Source organism: Cyrtonyx montezumae, unplaced genomic scaffold (assembly GCF_038088225.1).
Source record: "Cyrtonyx montezumae isolate F1298 unplaced genomic scaffold, pur_monq_1.0 scaffold_13, whole genome shotgun sequence".
NCBI lineage: Eukaryota > Metazoa > Chordata > Aves > Galliformes > Odontophoridae > Cyrtonyx > Cyrtonyx montezumae.
In genome coordinates this window covers 18,024,100-18,045,385 of record NW_027071859.1, presented here as the reverse complement: position 1 = coordinate 18,045,385, position 21,286 = coordinate 18,024,100, and the positions used below count along the sequence as shown (strand labels likewise).

At 34.0% G+C, this 21,286-nt stretch overlaps 1 protein-coding gene across 1 annotated transcript in view; it reads right to left on the bottom strand.

Annotated features, from left to right (window-relative positions):
- Nucleotides 1–5,583: 5,583 nt before the first annotated feature.
- Nucleotides 5,584–21,286, bottom strand: part of PXDN (peroxidasin) — a 573,716-nt gene continuing 558,013 nt past the window's right edge. The window contains exon 24 of the transcript XR_010621880.1: nucleotides 5,584–5,595. The gene's annotated coding sequence lies outside the window, so the exon portion shown is untranslated. The remainder of the gene's footprint in view (nucleotides 5,596–21,286) is intronic.

Here is a 21,286-nt window from a genome sequence, read left to right as displayed (position 1 = left end):
TTTTTCACTTGCACTTGCCACAGATACTAGCATTCAGTATTGCCCAGGCAGAATTTGGCCTGTAAATATTAAATATAACATTTTTTGTGTAATATCAATAGTTTGAATTTTTCAACTGAGGTACTCTAAGAACTTCCTACAAAGAAATTGCTATCTAGAACTGAAAATTCTGTAGAAGAGAATGATAGATCTGATTGTAAGGAAATGATCTTAGATAAGGAAGTTTGTTAGATAGTGTGAAATTGATGAATATTACTGTATATTCCCAGAAATGCTGACAGAAGAATAGGTAAAAATGTGCTGTGATTCTTTTATTCTTCATTTTAACTCTACCTTAAAAAAAAAATTAAAAAAAAACACAACAATAACAACAACAACAACAAAATCCGTGCTACAATTGCTGGAGCTGTTCAAAAATATCAGGTTTTATTTTAAAAGCAGTTTATGTAAGTTTACAGACAAGAATGAAAATCCATTATTAGATTAGGTGCATAGTTCTCTGTGATGACATTAATATTTTGAGACCTTTTTGTTTGTTTGTTTGTTTCTCTCAGTTAAATCAAATCTACAATCCCTTGTTTGTTTTTTTCTTTTTCTTGCAGAAGGTGTGAGTTCTGAACGTGAAAACCATCTGCAGAAGTCTATCCCACCAGTTCCTCACAGTCTGATAGTGACAGAATACTGAAATTAGCCTTTGGAAAAGGTTGAGAAAACAGATCTAGAGTAACCCCTTGACTGATCGCCTCATCTCATTTTCTTCCTTGCTATTGATGGTACTTTAACTGTTCTTAATGTGGGCAAGACAACACCATCCTTTTTTAAGCAGGAGTCCTCATTAATATCTTATTTTTTATACTTAGCAACAGATAATATCCTCAGTCTTACTTCTCCCTCAGCATTCTATCTCTTGCTGTTGATTTTTTGCTTCTAAGCAAACCTCTTTTTTTTCCTCTTTAATATTCCCTTTTCATTTACTTTTGCTTTAAGTAATTGCTTGATTCATCTCAAATCCATCACACTGATAGTTGTAACTGTTCTCCCTGGAGCTGCATTATATTGCAATCTGTACTTCTCATGTACTTTCCTCCTACTTTTTTTTATCTTCCAGTATTTTATTTTCAACTTAACCAGCAGAGTTCTCTACTTATTTATTTAATTGAATAGGTAGCAAACATATTTGATTTACCCACTTCATGGGATTAAATCCAAGTTGTCTGATTACTATTCAAAGTAGATAAAATGAAGTATTCTAATATCAGTAAATTTAAAATATATTTTATTATATTAGTATTTACATCCTTCAAATTTTCTCATACTCAATTTTTAGCAAGATGCCCAAATTAGATTGAAAATATCTGAAGTAGGATCCTATCATACTACAGAAAATTATTTGGAAATGTTAGAAAACTGAAATATACTTTGCCTATGAAATCAGAAAGTACACCTTATGCCATTCTTTATATTAACTTCAGATAATTTCTCTGTCTGCACTGAGAGAATAAATGTTATACCACAGACACATTTTTACTTCTATATGACTTCAATTGTCCTTCAGATTAATGCTTATTAGAACATTCAAAAATCTACACCTTACTGCCGTATCAGTCAGTGCAGTGAGTGTGCTTGCAGTGTTTTCATCAAACCTCTTATTTTTGGTCTCCTTCCTCTCTCCCCTGCTAACCATCCATTTAGGGATTTGATTTAGTTGTTGGGTAGGGATAGTGATAGGAGGATGGTTGGACTAGATGATCTTGTAGGTCCTTTCCAACCTTATGAACCTATGAACCTATGAACCATCCTCTTTTATAGCAAAATACTCCTTCATTGCCCAGTATTTTCTTGTGCATAAACAGTAGAGGAAAAATCATTAGATAATTTGACTTCCAGATGACATTCAACCAATAACTACTGCACTTTTGTAAATGCAAATTGTACAGACACGTAACATATGAAGTACATGTTAACTACATTTATGCTACTGCAGATATCTCTGTCAACTAGGCAAACACCTGACAAAATGTAAAGTTCCATTATTTCTAAAGCAGGGGAGGTGCTAATTTTTCTCACTGAAGAGGCTGCAGGAAAGATTTTGTATTCCACTTACTATAAAAAATGCATTTACACTGGCTTGTATTTTACAGAACTTGATATTGTTTGTTTCATATGATTATCAGCAAAGGATTTCTGTCCTCATAAAAATCACTGTAACACAAAAAAAGGCTTGATTTATCCTCTTTATTTTGCTGTTTTCTGTATTATCCCCAAATAAATTCTTCTACTGAAGAAAAAACTGTCACATTTACCATGTTAATACAAGCAGATCCATCTGGCATACCAAATTTCTATCTGATATCCCAAATATTTAATAATTTATTGCTTGAGCTAAGTTGGCCAAGGTAGACTAAATGTTAAAGGTAAGCAATGAAAAGAAAACTGAAGAAGGAGAATATCTGCAAAAAATGGGATGTGTAGTATGATCTCAGAATTCATCCTGTCTGAACTGGGAATCCCATTTCTTTATACACCTTCTATCATGACTCCTGGGGGAATTCTGTTTTTCCCCCAGGAAACCTCCAGGTGTAACAAGTAAATTACCTCCTGACTCTGATGCCTCAATGCCATTAAAATATCTGTCAGACAAAATTATATTACATTTCTGTTCTCTGTCTGCAGTGATATCACAGAATCACTCTAAGCAGAACTGAACAGAGACTTTCCATCTGTGTTTGAGTGGTCACAAGAGCTGGATAATGCACATGATTTCCATACCAATAAATCAAAAAATTTTTCATAACTGTATTTTTTTCCCAGATGATGGAACTAATGTGAATGGTAAAAGAGCATGATAGGTGTATATTGCATTCAGTGTTAAAAATACACAGATTTTTCAACTGTCCCAGACTAATCTGGCTCCCAAAATAGTTTTTAATCAATAAATTGATAGTATCATTTTTTGGGTTGCAAACAAGTATCTTCTATGCATTAAAAAAACAACAACAACAAAAAACAAGCATTGCATTTGTAACTATGTAGGTTGTTTCCAATGAGTATCAGATCTTGCAGGATCTATTATAATTATATATTTAATATTATAATCTATTATATACATATGTTGTATATTGTCTCTGGCACCAATGTATCGTGTTCTGTGGGCTTTTGCTATTGTCTTTTCATTGTGGGTTTTTTTTGTTTGTTTGTTTTTACTTTTATATTTTTAGGAGAAAGCAAATAACATCAGATCAGATAACATCATCTGCTGACGAATCAGATCCTTTGCCCAGAAAGATTTAAATGTGTAAATCTTCCAGTTTTATGACTTCCTAAGACAAAAATGTACACAGCTACAGAGATAAGGTAGTGACTGTGAGACATAAGATTTCAGCATTGTTGTTGAGGACAAAGCTTAGGTGAATTATGGCTTGCTTTGCAAGATAAATTGTTTTCAACTTATTAACTAGTCTTAACTATTGACTATTTTGTGTACTTACTTCAAGAGGAACAAAGATGACATAAGTAGAGCTAGCCATGTTCCACGCCTAGGTAATCCAAGTAATAGTAAAGCAGTTGAATGTATGCAGTTAGAAATGATGCAACAATAACAATATATTTTTCTCCTTTTGAACTTTTTGTTCCAAACAGTATACCTTTAAAGTGCCCGTAGTCCTTCTTTTTCGTGTTAAAAGATGTGACTGACATAGGATGAGTGCTTTTAACTACTCATTGTCAGATATATATGTTTTAAATAACAGGAAAGGATAATTTTAGTGCTTTGAAGGCATACATCCTAGCTTCCACTGTCACTTTTAAAATAGAACATCCTAAGTGTTCTTCTTGTACAAATGATTTAGTGGAAGAAATAGTTCATATATTGATCCTGCAAACATTATGTGCAATAATGGGAAGCTCCCTGGAAAAGCAGAACAAAAAGTGCAGTTAGTAGTATGATTATAACACCCAGAGTCCACAATTGAAATGTCATTGCCTCATCACTTGTTTTTGATGCAGCTGCTGGTATAGAAAAATGCTTTTTTTGCTTCCTTATTGTGCCTTTTTCTTAACTCTACACTTTCTCTAACTATGAACTCTATTAGGGTCAAACTTTCCAATAAAAACTGTATGACTTGATGGAAATAATCTTTTTGGAAAATGATAATGTATCATACCAGTAACTTAGAAAATATCCAAGTAGAATTAATAGAAATTTTTTCATCAACACTGACTAGTGACAGAAGTCTTAGTTTAGTTTTCTTTCTTAAACTTACAGGAAATACACTTTGAAAGATACTTTAAGAAAAACTAAAGAATATTACTCTGTACCATGGGTTATTTTTGGTCATAGGCTAACCCCAAGAGGAGAAAAGATCCATGGGGAACTCAACATATGCAAATATAATTCTCACCACTAATGATTTCTGTTATTTTTTTTATAGACTGCAATATGTTATCTTTATTTAAAGAGGTATAACTTCATGAGGATATGGGGAATAACTGTTTCCAGGGGCACTCTGGGTAGCTGGAACTTAAAAAAAGAGACTGAGGGTTCCCTAAAAGATTAAACATTGAAAGTTCATGGAGGGCTACAGTGTGATATCTCCTTCAGATTTTTCACATTATTCATTCATTATTGTTAATAGAGAATGCCCCAGTACCTAGATAAAAAACAGGAGTGCTGGTCTGCCTAATTATTTACTGCATTATATTTCTTCTCTTTCAGTATTTGTAAGTATTACATTTCTGGGTATTATGGTCCTGATTCTAAAATGACCTTCTCGTCAGTTACATAAGTGGAATGAACAATGGTAAAACTGGGAATTAAAAAAAATTGTGTTGCATGGAAATTATATAAAATATAAGAAACCATTAAAAGATGAGTAGGAAGCCAATGACAGATATGGTAGCTGACAGCTTGAAAGAATTCTTCACTTCAATATTCCCACAGATAAATGGAGGGGCAAATCCCAGACAGTAAGGAACAGTGATTTTTAATTTGGAGTGAATTAGAAACTGCAGAACAAGGGAAGTTTAGAGGTTTTAAGTCTCTACCAGAGAAGACAGTATGAAGTAGTCTATGAAACATGGTAAAGGCATTGAACCTATATATCTTATAGATGTGAATGATGATGGAAGTAGCAGGGGATTCAGGTACCACACAGGCTTTTGAAAGCATGTAAATAGCTAGCAAAAGTAATATCACTGAACAGGTGACTGTCCCTGACAAGAGAAGAGCAGTATGAAGGGGAGAGATTAGAATAAAAGGAAGAATATCTGGTCTTATTGGACACTCAGACTAAAATAAATTCCACCCTTTGCATTTGCTAGATTATCAAAACTGGATTATTGTGTAGCAGACTGAGATAGATTTAAAAGAGGTTAAAGCCATAGTAATCTTAGTAGGAATAGAGAAGCTCTCTGCACCGTCCAGAGCGTCCAGGCACGTGTGGTCCCCAAAGGCCTGCCTGCATTGCTCCTTCCTCCCTTTTTAATACTGAAAACATATGGTTGCTTTGAAATTCTGTGCTGAAAGCAAGGAAATTTCCAAGAGTTTTGTAGTGACTGATACTCTCTCCTTTTCAGCTCAGTGGAGGAGTAAAAGAACTACATAAATTTAAGAAAATATATGGGTGAGAAGAGCGACAGATTCCCTAGTATAAACTAAAAGAGTCTGGGAGGAATTATGAACATTTTCTTTAACTTGCACTCTGTAGTCCCATAGCAGGCAGCATTTGGAGTTTTCATCAGGGACTAGAAAGCGCCAGGGGCCATATTATCCTCACCATCAGTCTGCAGCTTCTCATTAGAGTCTTTATTGGTTAGTGTTTAACTCACTATACTATTTTCTGCCTGTGCATTTTTTTCCAGCAATACCAATTCTGCAATTGCAGAATTTATTTAAAATACAATCCAGCAAAAAAACAATTCTGTCACTGGATATAAGACATGGCTCTAAAGTATACAGAAATTATATGGCTTTTTTTTTCTGTTTATATTTTCTTACTTCATACTATTTCTTTAACAAACTCTAATTGAAATCACAGGGAATTTTATTCACATGCTGATTTTCAAACTGAGTTATGCACAATCTTTGCTGCAATGGAGACTAGAAAAAGCTTTCTCTTTTGTCTGGGCTGTAATACTGTTGCCTAAAGGCCTCAAACTTAATATGAGCTTTTTAATATGAATTCTTACATTCGTTGTTTGGGTTTTGCATAACCTGCTTGACAGGCTTCTGAAGTTAAGGGTTAATTGCCATGAACACAGTGAACGGATGTGCTATTCCTCCTGATGAACAAAATGTGTGCACCATGAATGCTCGTCACTGTGACAAACAGAACACAATGCCCCTGATAATTGGATTAGGCATAAGCTTCTGACTACCAACTACTGATGGAGAGGATAAAAACCTGAAGAAGGGAAGGGTTTTTTCCCAAGGAAGAATGGGCACTTCCTCCACCAAGCTGCAGACTTGAAGGTCAACGAGACATCACTAACTGACTTGCTGCCTCCCTATGGAGCAATGAGACATCGCTGGATTCCTGCTGGTGACCTTGAAAACAGCTTGCTAGCATTTCTCTCTTTACTATTGCTGACTTCCCCATCTTCCCCTCATTCCTTAGTAGCTTAGAATTTGTAATAAATTACTGGACAGCATTTGGCCATGTTTGTTATCTTAATCTTCCTCTGGGTATATATATGTCAAGCCATTGCCTGCAATAATTGGATTGCAACACATATGTCCTTCAGTATTCAAACATTTATCTGACTATGCCATGTGTTATTAGATTATGGTTACTTCAAGATTCCTGGTACATAGACAGTATTTCTTTTAATGCCGTTAAAGTAGCATGTTTTATTTGTGAAGCAAAAATATATGTCCCAGGATTGAAATCAATTATATCTGAGCTTCATTTTCAACATTTGAATTCTCTACATTCCTTTATGGAATTACTTATCTGCTCAAAATCAAGTGTTTGTCTAATCGATTGCAGAACTAATGCTTCCTTGGGTACAAATGTTTGATTTTATTTTTCCTCTCTGCTAATTTGTTGTAACTCTTTCAGCTTCCTATTAAAAAAAATGTCTTCTAATTCTATATTACTGTAAAAATGAATTTTCTAACTATATAACACATTTCCCACAGTTTTTAAAATATTTTAATTTTATTACTGTAATTCATAATGTATCTAATAATATAATTCTGAATAAAACATTGTCTCTTCTAAAAATAATTAAAAACGCAGTAGGAGCTTTTAAAAGGAATTGCCTTAATTAAGAAATCAGACATGATGGTGTATTTCTGTCCAATTATTTTACATTTTCTCTATTATAAAAGCCATCTGGTTTCCAGTTTGAGAATATTCTGAGCTTAAAATAAATAAGCAGAATGCATAGTCTGTACTGATACACTTCCTTTTCTCGGTCCCATGCATGGCTTTCTAGTAATTTACACTAGCAAATATTTTGAATTCCCTTCCTAAACGAATAGAAAGTCTTTTAGGGAACACATTTTGACAAAGACTTTCAGCTAGAATAAATAACTGATGTCAGATTTACATATAAAATCATGTGATTTGCTCCAGCAGGAAGCACTAAGCATGAAAGAGGCGAAAGTTCTTTCTGAAAAAGACTGGATTTGAGAGATTATTCCAACCTTGTCAGAACAAAAGTGACAAATACAAGTTCTTTTATCATAAAATACCTTTACATCTCCCATCTGCCTTTTAAAAATAGTGAATTGAGATAAGGCAATAATATTGATCTGATAAAACATGAGGCTGTGACAACTTGCTCCCGATACCTCCATTCATGGCATACAGCTTTCAATATTCTATGCCCTCTGTAGCAATATGACATCCAAAATTATGCATCAAAACAGGTTGTGCTCTGTCTCAGTGAATAGCTGTAAAATGTGCTGAGATTTGGTGTTATGTTTTGATGTTTATAGATCAAACTCTCCTTAGATTATCACCAGAATGCATCACAGATAGAGATCTACAGAACAGAATACGTTAAGTCTGTGAACAGTTTTTATTTTATGAGTGAGACTAAGACACATCAATTCCTGTATTTAGAAAATTTTTAAGAGTTTTAAATCGGTAGTTAGTCTGAATTCCATCTGCTTAAAACTTGCCATCTGCATAAATTAGGTAAGTCATCTGTCAACCATAGGCAGACATATAAAGATAGACTTTAGTATAAACAGTATGGTGACCAAAGAAGAAGCTGAAATGCTCTGATACATAAACTGCTGTTTTCAGTTGTATGGGAAGTTTTGAATCATGGCCTGAACCACTGATTGATCACCTGAGGTGAGCACTGAGTCAGCTGCAGGGGCACAGGTGAAGGCAATGTACCTGTGTGACTGGAAGGGGCAGAGTCTGGCTCCGCCTCTCCCAGACCCCATTTATGGGCTGACCATCACTGGGGAAGGATCTTTTGTTGGAGATCCCTCACCAGTGGAGTCATCAACAAGCCTTGACCATCTGAAAATGTGAGCCACTCTTCATTTACCAGTTGTCTGTGTACCATCCATATAAGCCTAACAAAAATATACCGCATTATTTTTTCTGAGTACCATTACTTGGGGCTATTTGCCCTATACAAGTCTAGCAGATTCTAACACTAAAGCCATTTCTTAATAGGAAACTTATCCATTGCTTTTAACACATAATGCATTTTTCATTTTATTAATATAAATCACAACTGGGATTCACCTCGTGCCACATATTTATAGGTTATGAAACAATTTCATTTTTAACAGAAAGAGGTAAAGAAGAAAAATCTCATAAACATGAGAAATACAACAGCCCCAGTAGTATGTTTAATAGTAATAAAATAATTCATCTGTCATCAGTGATGATGAACTTCTAATGACTGAACTTTTTACTGTCTCTACAGATGTGAAAATTAAGTCACAACTTGTTATAACTACTTGGCCTTAATGACTGAGCACTTGAAATTTCAGCATGCAGTACTGGTATAGCATAAACTGAGATAAACCAGTTTTAACTACAGGAAAACAAAAATTCAGAGAAAATACAACAATTAGTAAACATGGAAATATGTAGGCAGATAAAAACAGCCCAGAATTAAGAGAATCTATAGGTAATTCTACAAAATGAAGTCAACATCTTTCAAAATAAATATTAATGGATTTCATTCATAGAATCAGTACTTACGCAGATGTCAGTTCACTTGCTTACAACTTACTTCTTTGTAAATCCATGGAGCTAGGATAAGTAAGTTTCATCAACAGGTATACTAACTCCATGTGCAAAATCTACAATGCTATATGATACTACAGAAATGTCATTGTGGACATACACCTTATAAACACCCCTGACTTGCTTATGTGTTAACATGTACGTTAGATATTAAAACACAAAAATCATTTCTAAAGACCATAAGTATAGCACAATGACTGTAAGCTTATTTATTGCTAATCCCATATAAGCAGGTTTTATTTGAATAAAATTTTAATAACTTACTGGTCTTGCCAAGGAAAATTATTTTCTAAGAAAGAATTCCTCATATTTTGATGGCATAATTGCATAATCAGGATGATATTTTGTTATTTTAAAAAGTTTATAAGTATTAAGTCTAATAAGGTATGCAACTCTAAAAGATTTGAAATTTCGTAATTTTAACATCAAACCAAAATAATGCTAACAGAAATCTCCAGTTCTTCATGGAGCTGGATAAATGTTCCTAAAAAGCATTCAAGAGGTAACATAGGAGTTTAAACTGTGATTTCATCTTCATTCCTACTGTGTAAGAATAAGACTTCAAAAACTCTTCAAGATCTAGAAAATGCTTACCTCCGTGTTCTGCAATCAAACACATCATGCTATATCTGCAAACAAAATATTTGTATAAAAATAAAAATAAACATTTTTTTAACTTCTGTTTTTGTCTTGGTTTTGTTGTTTTATTTTTTTGTGCGGTTCACATATTTTGTGCGGTGGTCTTAAAATTAAGACCTCAAAGCAAGATTCAGAACAGTTCAAAAACAAATTATGTCCAAGCAAATCACAAACTTTGTCATGAATTTAGGATCTACTTTATTTAGCTGAGTTTCGGAAAGACTAGAAGGTTCCATTTTCAAGTTTGTCTTAGACAGTATGGAGCAATGCTCTGCTCTTAATATTACAGCTAACAGTTTGCTTCCAGTTTCTGAAGTAGAGAATAAAGTTCTCTAAATGTCCTGGTTTCAGATGAGAAGGAGTTATTTTTTCTCCGTAGTGTCTAGTAGATGCTGTGTTTTGGATTTTTGATGAAATGGAAGTTGATAATGCACCAGTATTGTAGCTATTGCCAGCATTGGTCAGCAGGTGGTGAGCATCATATGTTAAATATTTTTATGTATAATTATCATTACTATTATTTTTCCTCTCCTTGTTTGTCTTAATAAATAGTTTTTATCTCAATCCATGACTTCTACACTGTTTTTTCTTGATTCACTCCACGTCCCACTGGGTGGGAAGAGTGAGCAAACAGCTGTGTGATGCTGAGCTGCTTGTCAGTTCAAACTACATCAGTGAGATAGACAAGAGAAGCAATGTTTTTTTCAAAAATGGCACATTTATTTTGGAAATACTGAATGTTTTATTACAAGTCATGAGGCTTCAATGACAAATTTATCATTGCAAAATGTAAGTTTAAAATTCATTAAAAAATATAAACCTTGTGATTTATTTTAAATGACAAAATTCTTGAAATTCAAACCAGTTTTAACTGGTTACTAGCTGGGTTTAACTCCATTTGCCACCACTCACTGGGCCACGTTCTTACCCAGTGATGAGTAAGGTGTTCTCAAAGAGTATTCAATAAAGTAAGGAGTATTTGCCACGGGTTTAACACTTTTATCTTGATTAAAAATATACCTTTATATTCCCTCATAAAGAATATTTATAAATGTAATAGAGTACAACACCTTATGGAGAAAAATTCTCCTTATGGAGAAAAAATCCAGTCAGTGGGGTTTAGACATGAAAAATTAGGTTTTTCAAAATTTGCATGCCTGTCATGGTAAAACTTTGGCAGCAACACCACTTAAACCACTGACCACTAAAAAGAGGACAACGATGGATTTGGACCAGATCTGGACTACTGTGCACCAAAAGCAATGCAGATAAGGAGAACATCTGTTCAGCTTCACACCGGCCTCTTTGGATTTGTCAATGCCCAGAGCAATTCTTAATAGTTCTGGCATGTGAAAAGCACAATGAGAAAGATATACTTGTTTCACAGGTCTCTTTTTCAATCCACAGCTTTAAGTAAGCAGATCAAATAAACAGAGAATTAGGTACAATAGACCTTTATAGTTTAGAATTTGCAGTTGTTGTTGCTGTTGTTTTGGTTTTAGTTTTTGTCATTTACATACAAAATTTGTATTACTGTAAGCGAATGAGATCCTAAGTGTTGATTTTAGGCAATCAAATCTCTGAGGTTTGGGCTTTCTTTCTGTCTAGAATGATCTAATTCTGAATGCAAAAGTAACATTGATGTTAATAAAATAAAAAGGTGCAGATGCGGGCTCCTAAGAATAGTTATGAACCTGTAAAATCAAATTTATTTTTAAAGCTAACTTTTTTTTTTCCTATAGACATTTCCAAAGCTGCCTTCAAATTCTTTTTCTCCTTTTACTTTTTCTCATAGCCTCCTCAGTGCAGACTTTTTTCTCCAGGAGACTATATATTCATGGAGGTAATACTGAATTATTGCAGCACTCACAATGATTCTGTAAACTCCATGTGGGTGGAAATCTACTTCTGCCTAGAGCACCATTGACTTCACAGGGGGACAAAGCTGTAATATGCTAAGCAAAACAGAAGCATTGCCAACATGCAACTTTTCCTTAGGCTTTCTGAAAAATCAGGACAAAACCTGGTGTCTGAGTTTCATTTGTAATAGATGAAGCTCATAAGCTTTATCTTCTGAGTCTGCATTAATGGAGGATAAGATGCATAGAATCCTCCCTGAATTTCTTTATGGCATGGCATTACTAGCCCCTGGCAGTCATAATTTCACACAGGTTTGCATGAAATAGTTGCTTTCAGTATTTTGAAGTTCTGAGACCCAAATAAAGCAAACAGTGTGATGACTCAGACACCTAAATTCTTCAAAAGATATCACTGTATGGCATAGAAAAGCATTACTTCTACTGTGTGAAGTTTTTATCGAATACAAGAAGCTCCCTTATGCTGTTTGAAGTTTTTAAAGCAAATTCACTCCTTCACAAAAATGTATTCCTGAAGTAACAATGAATTATTACAAAATTAATTTGCACAGCATTTGCTGGTGGATATTTTTATGTTCCAGAGAATCTTATATAACTTTAATTATCAATTGTCTATAGAGAAAAGTATAACATGACTTCTTTCACACATTTTTTTCTAGACCTGAATTTGGTATTAAATCTCATAGAAAGAAGTAATTGATTGTAAGTCAGTTTCTTAAAAGCTGAAAAAATGTATAGGTGGTTCTTTTCTAATGAATATGCAGAAGTGATAATAGGGCATATCACCAAAAAAATTACTAGTTTTGCAAAAATAAATAATACATTTGATAGAATCACATTGGAAACCACTTGCTGTGTTCCTGTAGTAAAGCACAAACCTTCCTATACAAAGGAACCTGTAATAAAGAGCATTAAGTACCAGGAAATGAAAGCTCCAATTCAAAACAGATAATGGTTTAATAGCATTCCTGCTTGTAATTAAAAGTAATTCTGTTCAATTCGCTATCCACAGACCATATAATCATCACCTGAAAAAAAACCTTTCAAAAGAGTCAAACTACATATTAAAGCCTCTTTACCCTGGTAATTAACAAGGTTAACTGTCATTTCTGTAGCACAGAAAAAAAAATTGCTTAAAAACATCCCTGGTAGAATGAATAGAGAAAAATAATCAGCAAAGTATTTATTTTATACATTCTAATTTCCATGAAAAATGAAAAAAATCTTAATTTCCCATATGGTTTCTTAATAATTTTATGCATTCAATTAAACAAGCCAATAAAACCTTCATATAAGAGAAATTCAAACAAGCTAACTTTTTCAGAAACAAGATTTTTTCTTTGAACTGTATTTAATGCTATACCAATTAATTTTCCATAGACATGAAAAACACCAATACTATGTACAGTAGACAAATTATGATGAAAGTTTGCTTTTCATTTTACAGATTGAAGATGCAGTATTATATTATCAAATGAATTCATGTCATTCTTTTTAGTCCAGATCTTGAAGTTTTTAATGAGTCTTGTTATAAAATTTTTAGACATTTCCCTTTTGAGGAACTATTTTTCCATTAGTTATAGCTTTGGTCCTGTAACATGGCTACTTTCTCATTCGCATGCCCACTTACTGACTATTCACTTGTTTTTTATAATCTTCAAGTTGTTTTCTTTCTAAAGCCCAAATAGAGCATCATACCAGCCATTACAAAGAAAATCAGCTCAGCTCCTACTGAAACCAGAACTCTGATCCTTTGTGGTATTTCACAGTGGTTATTTTTAATATTTATTTTATTATTATTTTAGTGCAAACTTTTTCAATTACGGAAAATTTTGTCAGATGATAATAAAGTTGCATTTCACTACTAACTATGATCTAGTATATAGTCTTCAAAATACTGACAAATGAACACTTGTGTTTTTCACAAGTTTTTCACAATAAAATGAGTTGAGCAGTAAAAGATACACTTTTTAGCTCTTACGTTTTCTTTAACCTTATTGTTGCATTCTATTTAATATTCCATTCCATTTAATAGTCCACTTAAAATCATATTCTTTAATTAACATTCCAGCAGTTGGCAATTGTGTAACTGAGGTCTGAGAAAGGCCTCTTTTATTTTGTCAAAGTGCTGAAAAGTGAGGATCCTTCTGTCCAGTCTATGTATTGACTCAATAAGGTGAGTGATAATAAAAATTGCCTTTTTGATTTGAAGAATTTCATACTGCATAGTTGATCTTATGAAACAGCCATCTAGCTTAAAACTGACATAGAAGCCAGTATTTCCCTGCTGTAGAAGAGCAATGTCTCCAATGTTTCTTTGCAGATATATGTGAGATTCTGAGTTTACTCAAGCCAAACAACATAAAAATATAATGCCCATCTGTATGTTAGCAAAAACAGAAAATTGGAGGCTGCTAGAGATATGGAAGAAATTCAGGTTTTTATTAGAAGTTTTAATCGAAAACTGCTGTTATGTATTTGTGGAAGGAGAGATGGGCTTTCTGAAAAGCAGCACTATTTTTTTAGCAATTTCTGTGTGTAAATAGCTGTCAAGAGGATACAAGATAATATGCATGTATTCCTAGTCATTTTAATATGCTATTTATCTATCAAGCATTTGGAATGAAAATAGTAAATAATGTAAAATAAAATTTACTAAGACTAGGGGAAAAGTCTATTTACTTCAGACTGCAACAGCCTTGTGTTGCATTGCTTTATCAATATTCTTAGAAAAAATATATAGATATATACAATATCTTTCACGCACCTACATTTATATGACTTGTGGCAGCTGGGACTTAGTAGGTCTACATTACAATTTTTGAAAAAGTAGAAACAATTTAGGCACACTGTCTAAGAATCATACTACAGTATAGGTCTTAGGTCATTTTGGAAACGTTATTTAAGGGTTTTAATTTGACAAGCTGATACAGAAGTCAGTATTTAATTAACATTTACATGGTATCTCTGCATCACAGCAACCTATGCACTGGCTAACATCTGTGTTTTCAGTAAGTACTGCAAAGAATTAAATAACAACTTCAGCATCATGGATGGAAAATGGTCTAAAATTTACAAAACCATGACTTTTTATACTATTTGTATAATTTTTAAAATGAGAAATTTGTGCCCTTTTTCAAGTTTCAAGGATATCTGTTGTATCTTTTCTGTCTTTGCTAAAATTTCTGATAAGAACAGAATCAAAACTATTTTTGTTGATTTTTTCAACTTTGCTAGACTGAAGTGATCTAGTTCTGACTAGTAATAAGAGTTCAAGCTCATTATTTGTAAGGCAGTCATCTATAGCTCAGATAACAAAGTAGGCATTCTTGTCAAAATGACGCTCTTTCTGTCAATTCAAGAGCACTCAGACGTCTTGTAAACGAATGGATCAGATACACCTCAGCTGGGAAACATTTACACTCTCTGACTGTTGCTGTTGCAGTATCTACTTTGAAGACACGCGCACACACAAAAAAAGAAGGTGTAAGACTACCCTACAGGCATGACCTGAACCACATGGTGACTTATGCCTGCCTTTTCAGCTAATGGTCTGAACTGAAATACCAAAGAATATTTGTCCTGGGGACTAAGAGCTCATAAAATATTCTAAAAATGTTCTATACTTTCAGCTTGTACAATCAGGCATTTGCAGTATTGGCAACACTGAGCATTTGAAAATCAGAAGTCATTCCTGGAAATGACAGATACTACACTTAATTTAAACCAAACACTCTCTTTTGTGACATGGCACTTGAGGATATTCTGAGCTCTCCAAGATTCTTAGCACAGCCACAAAGGAATAGGATATCTGCTTTATCTTAATATTTTAAGTGAGAGCTGAAATTATGCCATCATTATATGATTCCAGGAGTGAGAGATTTAAATTAAATTCCAATTCTACAAGAAAACAAAATGAAACCCTTATCAAAATAGAAAGACAGACAAAAAGGCAGATGGAAGAAAATGACACCTCTTTTCATTACTATTAGAACCAGCTGAGAAAATTAAGAAGAGGATTAACCTTTCCGCTCTCTAATGGGAGGAGTAAGGAAAAGAGTTTCATCTAAGTGTATAGAGTCAAGGAAGAGTTTCCCAAAATAATACTGCTACTGATAAATGGAAACGTCATCTCCATCATGCAAAAGCCTGCTTGGAGAGTCCTAAATTAAGTTCACAGGGACATATTTTCTGGAAAGAAGAAGATAACAGTAATGTCTCTTCCTGAAATGATGTTATTATGTTGAATCACACTGTACATCAGGGCATGGCAAAACCACTGCAGCAGTACCTGGCCCTTCAATGCCATCATCACACCACAATCCAGACTTCCTAACACCACTCACATTGGAGAAAGGAGGTTATTCTGTCCCTGAACAGCCATGGTTTCTTGGAAGAGCTCACAAACCTTTCAAATAGCTGTCTGTCTGGCTGTAAGTAATCTTACGTGAAACTCACCTTTAGAGGGTGGCAAGTTGAAAGAGAGGCCAAAGAATTCTCTCCATGAGCTGTTCAGGCACCCATCTGCAAGCACAGAGCTACCAGCTTCTGGGATGCATTTGGGAAATGAATGCAGTGTAGTTAGAATTTTACTATACATGAATGCACAAGTAGGAGGTCCCATTAGCTAAACTCCTATACCAACCAACTAGCCTTGGAAGAAATAGGGAATACTTGTAATTCAATAGTTGTGCACCATTTTAAGACCTTGTGTGGAATCATGCAGGACAATACAGGGCAGGTCAGACACAGAGTCAAGATAGATTCAGAAGTGGCTGGGAAGATATTACAGCTGTTTGACATAAGGCTGAGATAAGTTGCACATTATTTCACCCCAATGGCCCTCAATAACTACACCATTAATGGCAACAGAGTTGCTATAGAACTAGCTGCTCACTCCTAATGACAACAGCAGATTTCCAGGCACCACAGGAGTTAAGGCTTCCTCTGTCCAGTCCAGCTCAGCAATGGTATAGATTGCTTAGAGAGGCTGAATAATTTTCATCACTGAAGGTTTTCAAAATATGACAATATAAACCTGGACTGATCTCATAGCTAACTCTGCTTTGAGCAGAGCTGCTTGAGGTCCCTTTTTTGAATTATCTTATGATTCTGTGAAATTTTTGTGAATAAAACAGAATCCCTTAAAATTGCCAAAAGCAACAATTAAAATGACTCAGGCATAGTCAAAGTGCTGTGTTAATCATATGCATTTCTTTTAAAATTTGTATTTTACTTATCCAGATAGTATTCTTGGCTATTTCTCTTTCTGGACAGATTTAAAATACTCTTTAACGGGGTCAATTTAGCATTTAAATTCAGCAGAATATGTATATATTACTTGGTGCTTGTATGTTTCCCAGCTGTTTTCTGGTGCTGAATTCTGCACTTATCCTAATACTGATTTTGTGTATCTCAGAAACCACCCACATAACCAGAGAACACTCAGCCTCATTATGCCAATCCTGACAGTTGAAGCAGATATGAAGGCCCTCAGATGGAGTTTCTAAAACAAGAAATACTAAGTTAAGTGGAACTACTTAATCCTTCTGTTTACTTTGCTAATTCTGATAGGTTGATTAAGGCTTAATAGTCTTATCATTTTAAAGGAAAAAATGAAGAAAGGAAAGAAAGAAAGAAAGGAAAGGAGAGAGTAAAAAAAATACAGCAAAGGTTATGTCTAATTATACAAGTGGACAGTCTACCTAATATGTACAGAAATAAAAATATAAACTTTTTGGGAAAAGATTAAAAATATCTGCTAATCTAAAATGTAAAGTTTTGGGAAAAATGCTATTTCTAAAAGATTTGTAATCTGGAAATTATGTAATAGACATGAATTACTGGAAAGAACAAATTTTTTTCCCCTGAATTTCCTCACAGATTTGTAAACTAATATTAGGTTAATACTAATTTTTTGTCAGAATTTTGAAGAAAATTCTCTACATATGTTGTGAAAAGCTCCACACAAGCTTTTTTGGGATTGAGATCTAAAAACACAGAGAGTGCATCAAAGTACAAGCTGGAGAAATCAAGTACTGGGTATGAAGACAGGAAAAAGGAAGGTATTTTGTGTTTTATCAATGCATGCCTACCAGCCAGTCATGGTTTTTATTTTGCCTAGGTATGAGGCAATCCAATTTTGTCACTGTTCAAAAACAACACTCTTTCCCATGAATGACAGAAAGATTTTCTGCCCTGCAAGGACATTTCTCTTAGAGTCATAAGAAAGGTGTAGCAAAATGCAGGCGTTGGTGCATTCTACAGTATGCAAGTAAGGAAAAAGATCAGCATGTTTTTTTTCCATTCTTGCCTAATGTTTCGATAACACTAATCTGCATGCTTTTTACAAGGAATGAAGACTTAATCCTGCCCGTTTAATTATCTGTAAAATCCCATTTGTAAAATATAAAATAAAATTAAAATAGATAGGATATTGTGTTGCAGTTTGGTCTTTTGTCTATTGTCAGACAGTAAAAGCATCTAAAGAATATTGAAGATGAAATTTTGCCTAGTGTTGTTAATGCCAGAGGGAGTTTAAGCAATATAAAATCAATAGTGTATTTATTCAAGTAACAAAAACATAACTTCTTTTCCTCCCTCCCTAAAACAACAATGTGCATCACATTTTTCAGATTTAAATATATATATATATGTAAACTAAATATTTGTAAAAATACATGTATAAAAAAGTATGCATTCTTAACAAAATAAATACACACTGACATGGTAGCATCTTTTATTTATTTTCATCTTGGGATATTTTGGTTTGAATAGTTAGTAAATAACATCACTTTTTCATAAATTGATTGTAGAAAATTTTGCAGGGAATATAATTTGTATATTTTGCCTGGAAAAAGATAAAAATTTTAGAGGTTATTAAGAAGAGAAAACCATTTTTGAAGTATTGAACCTTAGAGGCACCTGAAAGTAGAAATCTGGAGATGGAAGATGCAGTAGATATGCAGCTAGAGGCGAGATTGAATGAGGAAGATTATCTCAGCAAATATAAAGAAATTGTTTTAAAATTTCTGTATGTAAATAGATTTCCTATTAGATTTTTCAACATAAAAAAAAAAAACAAAAAATGTTTAATATTTTGCATAAATTAAATAGATATGTATGAAAAAGAAAGACGTTTTCTGTCCACAGCAAAGCATAGCAAGAGAAAAAAATTGGAGAAGCAACATTATTACAGCCCACCATATATTTGATTTCAAAGGGTTATCTGTTTGGGTGAGAAAAATCAGACTTTTCCACTCTCGAGTCATTTTTCTGAGAATGAAGATCTTTCATGTAATGTAACTGAAAGAAAATGACATTTTTAATATCTTGGCCAGTCATAAATGGATTAATGTCACAAACTAAATTGTATAGAAATAATGCTATAATGATCAGATTTCAACAGCTGTTTATGTATATCACCTGGAAGGGCTTTTGAGCCTTTACACTAAGACTGAAATGTTCTGTAAATCATTGTCCATCCTCAGACTCTCTCCTCAATTTTTCAGTGACACTGTGAAAATGAAAAACATCATGATAATTACATTCATCTTTTTCTTTCTATGGATACTTCAGTAAATACACATTTTTTAAGGTTAGTGATCATGTGGAGGTGGAAAAGTGTATGCTCATATTTTGAAGGATTCCAGTTTGAGTGTTCATCTAATACAAGTAGTAGTCAGAAAGAAAATTAGATTTGGATGTTAAACTCCTTGAGTTTCTGAGTTTATCCACATAGGGCTAAGTCACATTTCTTATAAATTTCTTATAATTTTCTTATAAATTGTAAAACATGAGGCTTGTAAAACAAAACATGTTTTACTGAGAACTTGTGTCTAAATCTTTGTCGGCTGCTCCAAAAATAATGGCTCTTATTTATTGCTGAGGAAACTACAGCAATACATAGAGCACAATAACACTGATAGAGTAAATTCTCAGATACAAGACTTTTTTTGCAACTTAGTTATAGCCATTAGCTATGCATTTCCACCAACAATAAAAAAATGTCTGCATGCATTGCTCATAAAAATCTGCATGACTGTCTGGAACATAGCTTGTCTATTGCATTGTTGATTCTACTGCTGAAATATACCACCCACCAGTTCACTGTGCTCATTTCTACTATTTGGTTTCCATAAACATTCAGTGATGAATGTCAGTTGGTGCTATTTATTTTCCACATGAAGATATTCAGTTCCACACTTCATACTTATCTCCATGCCAGACACCATTTTGTGAAACTTTCCCCTGCTGCTATCTGTCACAGAGCAAAAAAAAAAATGTGATGGAATATTGTCAGAAAGGTTCCACCTCTGCCAACATCTGCTTCTGATGTTATGCACCAACATAATAAAATAGGAGGCATTACTTTCAGAGCAGCTCTTGTATCAAATCCCAGAGATATCTAGAAAAGCATATCGTAAAATTCCATGTTTACAGCTTAGGTTTCTGGCATACTACAGGTATGACCCTTCATATAATACTTTTACAATGCTACCCATGGAGTCAGTAGAAACAGGACTGTAGTAAGATCTGTTCAGAAAGGACTGATTTTTCTCTCCTCTTGAGAAAAGGTGTAACAAGTTAGAGAACGCTACTGGCAGGACGCAGCCACAGAGTAATCCAGCTTTCTAATACAGTTCTGACTTCATATGAATTCAAGTGCCTTTCTTAAATGTTCTAAGATAAACTGAAGTAGACATTTATTAAAAAATAAATAAAAACCACAACACTAAATGTCTAATTGTTCAAGGGACAGACTTACTGGGGCCTGAAAGATTAGGATAGAGTATGTTAGGGTGAATAAGCCTCTTTTGTTAGCACTGCTGGTAACTGAGAGTTGTACAAGACTGCCCATAATACTGCACAGCCTGCACATTAATTCAGTTCTGTGCATGAGGATTTATGTTAAATGTCTTTTTCTAAAACATTCCTAGTTGAGAAGTCTGAAAAGTAATGCTATGGCCTCCTTTCTTCCTCCTGTTGTTTTTAAAAGACTGACAGTCACCCCTTGACTACTTTGGAAGGGAGGAAACTGTCCAGAATCTCTCAGTGAAAGAATGTGGAAGATTTGGTCTCTTTCCTTTTCATAGCAGATGGCTACCACACAGCACTTCCCAGTTCTTTCTGAATTCTGCAGGAACTGCAAGAGCTCAGGGAGACAGTAAGAGTTCAAAACTCAGCAGGAGTCACGGACTTATACAGAGTCAAATAGACTCTTCAAAATGCAGCCTTTCCTGGTTTCCAGCTCCTGCTGAATGCTGTGAAAGCCCACCTCCTGCTAAGCTGGAAGCCTTTTCCCCATCTTTTTGTTATCTCAAATTTGGCTTAAAAGTATTTCAATACCTGCCTTGACTTGAGTGAGCACATTTTTCGTGGGATGATTTCTCCATGTAGACATAGGAACAAGGCTAGCAAAATATTGCATACCTTGCTCTTTGTACTCACATTTATCATAATCTTTCTAAATCATAGAGCTCTAAAAAAAAGTAACTTCTAATCAAAACTTAAAAATATCTAAGAGGTGGCTGTCAAACGGATGAGACC